The sequence below is a fragment of the Lynx rufus genome, unplaced genomic scaffold, assembly GCF_022079265.1.
Source record: "Lynx rufus isolate CCGP_SWC_20201006 ecotype Redwood Valley unplaced genomic scaffold, mLynRuf1.p SCAF_4, whole genome shotgun sequence".
NCBI classification, from domain to species: Eukaryota; Metazoa; Chordata; class Mammalia; order Carnivora; family Felidae; genus Lynx; species Lynx rufus.
Genome location: NW_025814856.1, coordinates 125,377,222 through 125,386,953, shown reverse-complemented (window position 1 = coordinate 125,386,953; position 9,732 = coordinate 125,377,222).

Here is a 9,732-nt window from a genome sequence, read left to right as displayed (position 1 = left end):
CTACACAAATGGGTTACTTCTGACCCACCAGAAACAACTCACACTAAGTGTACATACAATTTTTAAAATAGTGTATGATGTTTATTTTAGCTATCTTTACGAGAAGACTTTCAAGTCTTGTAAGAAAGATCTCCACAGGTTCAAATCCATTTGCTTAGTGATAAATTGGCCTTGAAATGTGGAACTAATGTTTTTGCTCATTTCATTTAATAGTTTTTAAACCTTGTGGCTAAATCAGCTCATCTTGGAAATTTCTAAAAGTCTAGAAATAATTTTGGAATTTAAGTAATACATTTCTATTACATTTTTTTTTATTTCAACTGTGATGTTTGTAATTTGGTTTTTTTAAAAAAAAAAAATACTCACAGGAGGGCCTAGAAGCAGCCTCAATCAACTAACCCATATTCCTAGCCAAAGAACAGATCATTAAAAATATTTGAGAGGTTGAGATGGTCCTGTAATGAAACTACGCAAAAGGCTTCTTTTTGGTTTTTAAGAAAATGTGAATAAAAGGGGTCAGCAGTTTGTGTTTTGTTTTATTGGTTTTGGTTGTTTTTTTAAAATAATATCCAACCCCAAAAAACCCAAGTGAATGTTTAAAGTCTGGTTGATATTCAAAAATAACCTCTGAACCATATAGTCGTCTTTTGAAAGATGAAAAAATAAATCCCAAGGAAAGGATCTGACTTGGCCAGCAAGGCCTTGGTGAATTCTAGCAGGTGTCCTCCTCATTCACTAGTCACCTGATGGCACCTGGAGGCCTGGGGTCCTGCCTCCAGCCTGGACCGTATCTCAGTCCCCACTGCCATTCTCTCTTCAGACCATCCCTCAGGCTGGTCCATATTTGCAACCCATTCAGCCAGAGATTGCTGCTGATGGTCAGACCACAGGATGACAGTGAAGATGAACAGAAATGACCCCACTCTCTTTCAGAGGCAGCAATTCCTGTTTGCCTCGCCCCAGGGCACTTCCAGCCTGACCCCAGCTTTTAGCACCGTCTTCACAGTAAGATTGTAACCTACTCAAAGGGTAGGGGTAACAATTTAGGTATCTTTCAATCTCCTTGCTCTAAAACTGAGGTTGTCGTATAATCTAGTACAAAACAAAAGGGATTATTTTGAAGCTTGAATGCCACTGGACCTCAGGCAGAATGGACACCCTTAACTGCCCTAGCATCATGGCAATTTAAATAGATACTAGTGTGGATAAAGTTCACTCAGTACACCTAAGGTTTGTTTCAATTGGTTGCAAAAAGATACAAGGTTGTAGAAAGTGAGCGGGGCCAGAATCATACTTGTGCAAGCTGTGCCCAGGAGGGCCCCACTCTTGGTTTAATGCTCTCCCGTTGATGTCTTGGAATTCTTAATAATTTTGAACAAGGGGCCATTCTGCATTTTTATTTTGCACTAGGCCCTGCCAATTGTATGGTTGGGCCAGAGAGTGAGATCCACACTTGATTCTTGGGGGCCTTCTAAATCAACACGCAGAAGACCTAGGTCTTATTCCTACATCCTTTGACTTCAACTGGTTTTTCACTCAAGGTTTTTTATCATCAGCATATTTCCCAACCAGATAAAGGCGGCACCTTAAACAAAACCACACTGATGATGCAGTAAATGCACGTAGTCGTCTTCATTCATATAAAATATCAGCAAGCAGCCACGTAATCTGTTTCTGTGGTCTGTGGTCACTTCAGTATGTAATGCCAGGCACTGTGTTTGACACCGGAGGTAGCAATTAGCAGGAGATCATAGTCTTTGCTTTCAATGGGCTTCTAGTTTAGTTGAAATAGATAATAAATAAAATGATTAAGTCAGTTACACATGAGAAAGGGACTGACTCTAGGAAAATAAAGCAGAAAGAAATGGCAGTGGAGATGTTTTAAATAGGATGGTCGGGGAAGAACTCAAAAGAAGATGCCGCGTGAGCCACGCTTTGAAGGAAATAAAGGTTCAGGTTGTGCACTCATAGGCTGAGAAGCAGAAGGTGCAAAGACTCTAGGGCAGGTGTGCGCTGTTGGAGGAATAGCAAGAAGGGAGAGAGAGAGTGAGAAAGGAGGAGAAGATGAAGGCATCGAGTCATAGGAGCCTGATTTTACACAGATTTATAGATTGCTGAAAAAAGTTTAGTCTGAGCAGGAAGGGAAGTGATGGAAAAGTTTTGAGCCTAGAAGTGACAGGACAGGATGGAATAGGACTCTTCTGGCTCCTGTGTGGAAGGGCAAAAGGCAAGTAGGGTGAAACCAGGAGACCAGTTAGGAGAGTATGGCAACCATGCAAAGAGAGATGCTCATGGCTTGCACCAGATGCCCGGCACTGGAGGTGATGAGAAGTGGCCGGATTTGAAATTTATTTGGAAGGTAGAGCTGACGGGATTTGCTGAAGGGTAACCACAAATAGTAACAATAACCATGACAAAAATATTAACAAGATCTTAGACCATATCCTTCAACAAGCCTAACTTCTGGCCAACTTGGCTACCAGCGTGAACTCAGTCCATCTTCACAATAACCCTGGGCAAGTGTTATTATCTCCATTTTGCAGATGAGGAAATGGGACTCAGAGGACTTACGTAACTTGCTAAGGACACTATCTAGTAAGTAGAGCAGACATTGATTTATGTCAGTCCCAGCACACTGTACTGGATAGATACTAGATTTCAGAGTCAACTCTGAAAAAAATAAAACAAAAGAGAGTGAGAAAAGTCGTATTTGGACTCTGAACTTTCTTCTCTGTTTATTAACCGAAAGGGTTGCTAATGGTGTGCTAGCACTGCAGCATCACAATGAATTTTGTGCTGGGAAAATGAGAGATCTCCTACCAGGCACTAATTGAAGAGAAATGAGCTCATCTCGTTCTTTGAAGAATTTTAACAACCATGGGATTATGCCAGTAGGGTAGAACCCGAGACAGAGAGATACCCACTAAGGTGGCTTCCTACCAGCCACTTTCACAAAAAGCCCATAGTTGCCCCTGGGGTTGTGAGCAATGGGAGGCATGGACTACATAAATGGCTCTCCAGTTGATGGGAGGCTTTCACCCTGGGGCCCCAATGGACTGAAAGGTATCTGCCATCCAGATGGGGATGGAAGGGGTTGAGGAGCTGTCGACTAGAAGTGAATGATGGAAAGGGGTCTGGGAATGAGGCCTGGGAGCCTCCTTAGGAGAGGCAGTTGTAAAGTAGCTGGCTCATCTTCCCTGTTCTAACAGGGCCCCCATCAAAGAATGCGATCAGTTCACGTACTTGGAGGATTGCCATCATGTGTATCTACAGGTTATCGGAAATTAAGAGCTTGGTGTGGAAGACAAGGAAGGAGACATGGAACAGGTGCCTGGGTGGCTCAGTCAGTTAAGCATCCGACTCTTGATCTCAACTCAGGTCATGATCTCACTGTTTGTGGGATCGAGCCCCACATCAGGCTCTGCACTCCTCCCTCACGTGCATGCATATGCTCTCTCTCGCTCTCTCTCAAAATAAATAAACTTAAAAAAAGGAAGGAGACATGGGCTGCTTCCAAAAATAAGTAATGAGAAGGTGTTCTATTGCTGCACAACAATCCGCCCCAGAATTTGGTGGCATAAAACAGTGACTTTATCATGCATATGGATTCCATGTATTGGGAATTGTGACAGGTTACAGTGGGCACAGCTTACCTTTGCTCCACAACATCTGGGGTCTTCCTAGGACTATACAAAGATTGGGGGGCAAGGTGATATGCAAGTTGTAGACTAAAGTCATCTGGAAGGGTCTTCACTCATATATCTAGTACATAATAATGGCTATTGGTTGGGACTTCACTTAGGACTGTTGGCCAGAACACATGACCTGGGCTCCCTCAGAGCATGGCAGCCACCTGAGAGTCAGATTTTGTGTATGGAAGTTCAAGCCTCCAAAGGTGAGTGTCCCAGCAACAAAGGTGGCAGCGGGGTTACCTTTAATGACCCAGCCTCAAAATTCTTGCTGTCAATTTTCCTGTATTTTCCTGGTATTTTACTAGTTATAAGCAAATCCCAAGCCCACCCAGACCAAAGGGTAAAGGACAAATATCTAAGAATTTGTTTGCATGTTTAAAACCACCACAGAGGAGCTTTAAATATCCTGGCATTTGGTAAGCCTGCACTTATCCCAAGATCTGGGAGGATAGGGGAGGGTGCTACGACCTGCACGGGTGTCTGTCTGCAGCAGGAAGTGCTTCTATCTGTTCTCTGCTCCTTCCCCACTGGCCCTTGCTCCCCCTTACTTATTCTCTGAAACCACATGGATTCTGCCCTACCTAACTTGGTGGCTTTGGGAGGATATTATTTTCCTAATGGTTCATCAGAATCTGCAAACTCACTCTTATATTCTCTTGCTCCTTGCCTTACCACAATGATTAGAATTTCAGGTGACCTGAGTTTGAGTCCTGACTCCAGAAATGTTTAGTCATTTGACTTTGGACAAGAGGCATGACCTCACTGAGTCTCAGTTTCCTCACTGACAAAATGGAAGTTTTATAAGGATTAAAAGGGATGATGGTTGGCAGAGAATAACCACTCAAGAATTGTAAACTGACCCGGGCTTAAACTGCCAAACATAATTCTCTTTTTTGGTAACGATTTTCCTACTCCTTATACTTCACTCATGGTCTGCACCCCAGACCATATTCACATCCTGACCCCCACTTCTACTAGGTAGGTGGCCTCGGCTGTCCCTTGATCCCCTTAGCCTCAGTTTGTCATCTGTGTACAATGGATAATAATACAGACCTCGAGGGTATTTGGGTATATAAAGTGAAATCGTACATATAAAAGCAGCACCACAAGACCAGGCTCTTGTGAAGGCTAATTCCATTCCCTGTCCCATTTCACCCCCTACAGCACCCCCATTTTTTTTGACTTTGGTACCACTGTGCCTCACTGAAGTGGGCAAAGTTCACTCTAAAAGATTCAGAACTTTCTTCCCAACTCCATCTCATGAGCCTCTTTTATCAGTAATCTTTCTCAATTTCCCAGTCTCCCACTAGGAAAATTCAAATACCTGAATCTTTTGCAACGGGAGGTTGCTTAGAGATAGAATGACCTAGGGGATCCCGGAGAAGAAAGTCCACGGGACAACCCATATCACAGTGGGCTGCCTTGCCTGGAGGCCTGGGTAAATATGTTAACCAGGCCTGACTCCAGCCCCCTGGTGGGGAGGCTGACACCCGCGGGCTAAAGGGAAAATCCCTCTTTCTGGATGACTGTTACTCAATTCCCAGCCTTTGTACTGAAGCAGCAAGAAGGGCAATGTTACCAAAGCCCAGGGTTTTCTCATGCAGGACTAAACAGAGCATAGCGTGACAGCAGCTGCCGGGGTGTGACTTCCTCCCAAAGGAAAAAAAAAAAGCCTTAAAAATTTCTCCCCACCAAATGGGGTAGGCCTTAAGTGATCCCAGCCCTCCTAATAGTGTCTTTGCTCAAATACCCATCATAGCCACAAACATGGTCCCTGGCAGCCCAGCAGAAATCATTCCCCCAAGTAACTGTCAGTTTTCCTTCCTTTTTTTTTTTTTTTTCAAATGGAAGAAGTTATTTTCAATGAAAGGAATCTGAATGTTTACATTCCTTAGACCAAGAGAAAGGAACAGCCCCTAAGAAAAAGCTGGCCAGAAAGTTAAAGGGGCATCCTCTTTCCTGTTTCTTCCTCCACCTTCTTTTAGGAAACACTATTTGGTTGCAGGTGTCATCTTTTTTTTCTTTTTCCCCCACATTACCCCCTGTCTACATCAGTTCATTGACTTATGCCTTCAATGAGCATTTAATGAGCATCTATTCAGTGTCTGGCTATGTACCTTGGTCACATAAAAATGAACTGAACAGGATCCAGCCTTCAAGATGGGCCTTGTGTGCTCTGGTAGGAGATGATGGGATGGCCAGATACAGGAGAACAAGTAAATGTCATCAGGTATTCGAGCAGCCACACGGGAGCATCAACAGCTTCTGGTGATGAATGAGCAATGGATGAATGGGTGTTTGATGTTTGCTGGGTGGGAAAGGAGCAAGAGAGTGTTTCAGCAAAGGGCGGCATGTGCAAAGGCATGATGCAACCTGACCCTGTGAAGAACCACAGGTCATTAGGTGCAAGAAGGACTTAGCTGGAAATGTAGCTGAATTCACTGGCTAGGCTGGAACCTGCCATGCTACGGAATCTGGGCTTTTCTCCAACTCTCAAGACAGCTGCTCTTCCAAATTAGAACACCTGGCCGGCAACTTGCTGACAGTCACACCCGGGGACATGAACCTGGTGTTTCCTCAGTTTCCCCCGTCTGCAAAACATAAAATCATTGCTTCTCCAAGTCTTTCCATGGCCAGGATGAGCTACACAGAGAGCATTATGTGGCTTCCAACTTTCTTCTGCTTTATTGGTTCAAGAGTGAAAACATTCATTTATTTTTATGGGACACATGGGCTCAGGGTTTTTATTATTATTATTAAAAATAAAATTCTTGAGAAAAATTCAAAACTTTGGTTTCACAGCTTCCTACAATATTAAGTTTGGACTCTGTCTCTCAGGCAAAGCCAGAAGGGACTAATCTATAGTGAATGACAATGAACCACATGGGTTTCTTCAAAACAAAACAAAATGAATGTGTGCATTACTTCCCTCACCCCTTCCCTACGTGTTTCCCCAAAAGAAAGACTCACGATGATTTCACTTTCGTACTGTTCAAGAAGAGGACATCCAAGTAATGAGCTGGCCACTGGTGGAATAAGTAAGGCTTAGAGCTGGTTGTTTCTGTCCGTGATCACCCAGGATGTCCAATTTAACAAATGAGAAAATTCTGCTTAAACAGAGAAGGGAAATGGGGCACCTGGGTGGCTCAGTCGGTTAAGCGGCCAACTTGGGCTCAGGTTATGATCTCACAGTTTGTGGTCTCGGGCCCCGCGTCGGGTTCTGTGCTGACAGCTAGCTCAGAGCCTGGAGTCTGTCTTTTTTTTTTTTTTTTTTAATTTTTTTTAACGTTTATTTATTTTTGAGACAGAGAGAGACAGAGCATAAACAGGGGAGGGGCAGAGAGAGAGGGAGACACAGAATCTGAAACAGGCTCCAGGCTCCAAGCCGGCAGCACAGAGCCCGACGCGGGGCTCAAACTCACAGACCGTGAGATCATGACCTGAGCCGAAGTCGGCCGCTTAACCAACCGAGCCACCCAGGCGCCCCCTGGAGCCTGCTTCAGATTCTGTGTCTCCCTCTCTCTCTCTGTCCCTCCCATGCTTGCTCTCTCTCTCTCTCTCTTTCTCTCTCAAAAATAAATAAAACATAAAAAATTTAAAAAAAAAGAGAAAGGAAGAGATGTCTCACCCTTTTTCTTTTTTGAGTATGGTTGACATGCAATGTGACATTAGTTTCAGGTGTACAAAGACAGTGATTGAGCAACTTTATAAGTGATGCTGTGTTCACCACAAATGTAGCTACCATCTGTCACCATACAACACTATTACAATATCTTTGATTCTGATTGTTCTTTCTTTCCAGCCTCAGATCTCCAATTGAGACCCGATGTTTTCATGCTGAGGTAGACCTGTCTCTGAATGTACTCATGTGCTGGGGGGGGTGAGGGGTAGGAGTGGGGGTGACGATGCTGTAGTGAGGTCAGCCCAAAGTGGTGGGAAGAAGAGTAGGCTCTGGACAGAGGTGAGCTTGACTGAGCAGTTAGGTAGCATAGAGCAGTGAGTCTTAAACTGGGGTTCAGGAAGCCCTTGCATCAGAAATGCCCACGCTGCTCGCTTAGAACGGACATTCCTTCAACCCCATTTCAGAGTTACTAAGTAGAATCTTTGGGGGTGAAGTCAAGAGCCGCCATCTTTGATGGGGTTTCAGGTGAAGTTAAAGAATTACCAGGGAAGGGAGTCAGACTAGTCAGACAAGGAGCCTTCCAACCCAGGCATTGCTACTCACTAGCATGTCACCCAGGGAAGCCTCAACTGTCCTATGTGATCGAGATAATGATAGTACCTACCTGCATCAGTAGGATATGGTCAGCTGCAGTAAGCAGAATTCCCAGTAGTGTTTTCAGTAATAAGAGCATTTGATCCTCTCACAAAACCAGAAGGCTGGAGCAGGTAATCCCAGAGTGGTCTGGTTCTGCAGCTTTGCACTCCCACCAGCCCTTCCTCCAAAGTTGCAAGATGGCATCAAAAACACTCAAGCTTCCACACAAAGGGCACAAGAAGAAAGGAAAGAGTCGCTGCACTAAGCTCTTCCCACAAGGGTTTCTGTTAATGCTACCTTGGGAGACCTCACCGTACATGTCACTGATCTGAACACAGTCAACCCCCTCTGCAAAGGACTGAAGCAAATGCTCCCAAGAGAATGGAAATTCAAGTCCATGGTAGGCTTCCGGTGGGGCTTTTAAAAAGGATTTCCCTGAGACCTGGACATCTTCCCTATCTGAATTACCTGACTCAGTGAGCAAGGAAGAAGAAGCCAGGCAAGACAGGGAAACAGGTGCGTTTTTCCTCTTAGTCAAGAACCATGTAGCAAGGTTTGTGTGTTTTTTGTTTTGTTTTTGTTTTTGTTTTTTCCTCATGTCCTTTTGTGTAACTCAGCTGTAGCACTAAATAGTCCATATGTCCTAGTCCAGGACCTTGACTTCCTATTCTATTTATATTGTCTTATATGTGCTGTCATTACTATAAGGTGGTTCAAATCTTTGAACATGGATAAAAGTAGGTATACAGACACACACACACACACACACACACACCCTGAACAATATGGAGAATTCAAGAATAAAAGAGTATGTTCATTCTGCTGTAACTCCATGTAGCAACCTCCCTCACCTTGAATTATCCGTTGACTCTCCTTGTTCTTAAGAGCTTCCTAGATGGAGCTAACAAGAATGAAAATCAAAACAATTCAGGCTCAGGGCCTCACCCCAACCCATCTCCACCCAGAGAAGGGCTTAGACCCAGCGCAGAAAGTAGGAGGAGATCAAGGTATTGGTCTAGTGGACAAACCAGAGAGAGAACTGTGAGCTCTCCTGGGGAGCCACAAGACTATCACTATGTGATAACCAGTCTAGACTGTGTTCCAATGGCTGGGAGACACCCCCCCCCAAGTGCAGGCTAATAAAGCAACCCGCCCTTTTGCCGTGGCTTCCCAGCTGCTGCCACCCTGGAGTTGTCAGGAAATTTGTGATAATTCTTTTTATCGATCATCTCTATTGATTTTGTCTAGGGTGAAAATATACTGCAGACACATTAAGTAGCTATTACAGGCAAATTGTCTCTTAATGAATTGTACCAACAGACAGGATTTTACATTTAACTCTGACTGGGTCTTTGACTTTCTAGGCACTGACTGATCGTAGAAGGACTAGATTCTAGTGGAGAATCCAAGCCGACAATTGACTGTGGTGATTTTCCTAGATACTGTGGAGGAGTGCTAAAACACACCCAAGTGAAATTGCAGAATAGTATCTCATTAGGAGAGGAAGCAGATCATCATAAAAATCACAGGAATCCTGTGACAAGAATCAGTGTTGTGACTCAAAAGCATGTTAATGCCATTTTCCCAAAATTTACACATTGTTTTCAATTTGGTCTCTATATTTCAAAACTCCAGCAACATTTAAAAAGGCATCACTTTAGGTGACGCCTCTGTCTCATCCCACAACTTTTTTTTTCTTAATGTTTATTCATTAGAGAGAGAGCAAGAGAGCATGAGCAGGGGAGGGGCAGAGAGAGGGGGAGACACAGAATCCAAAGCAAG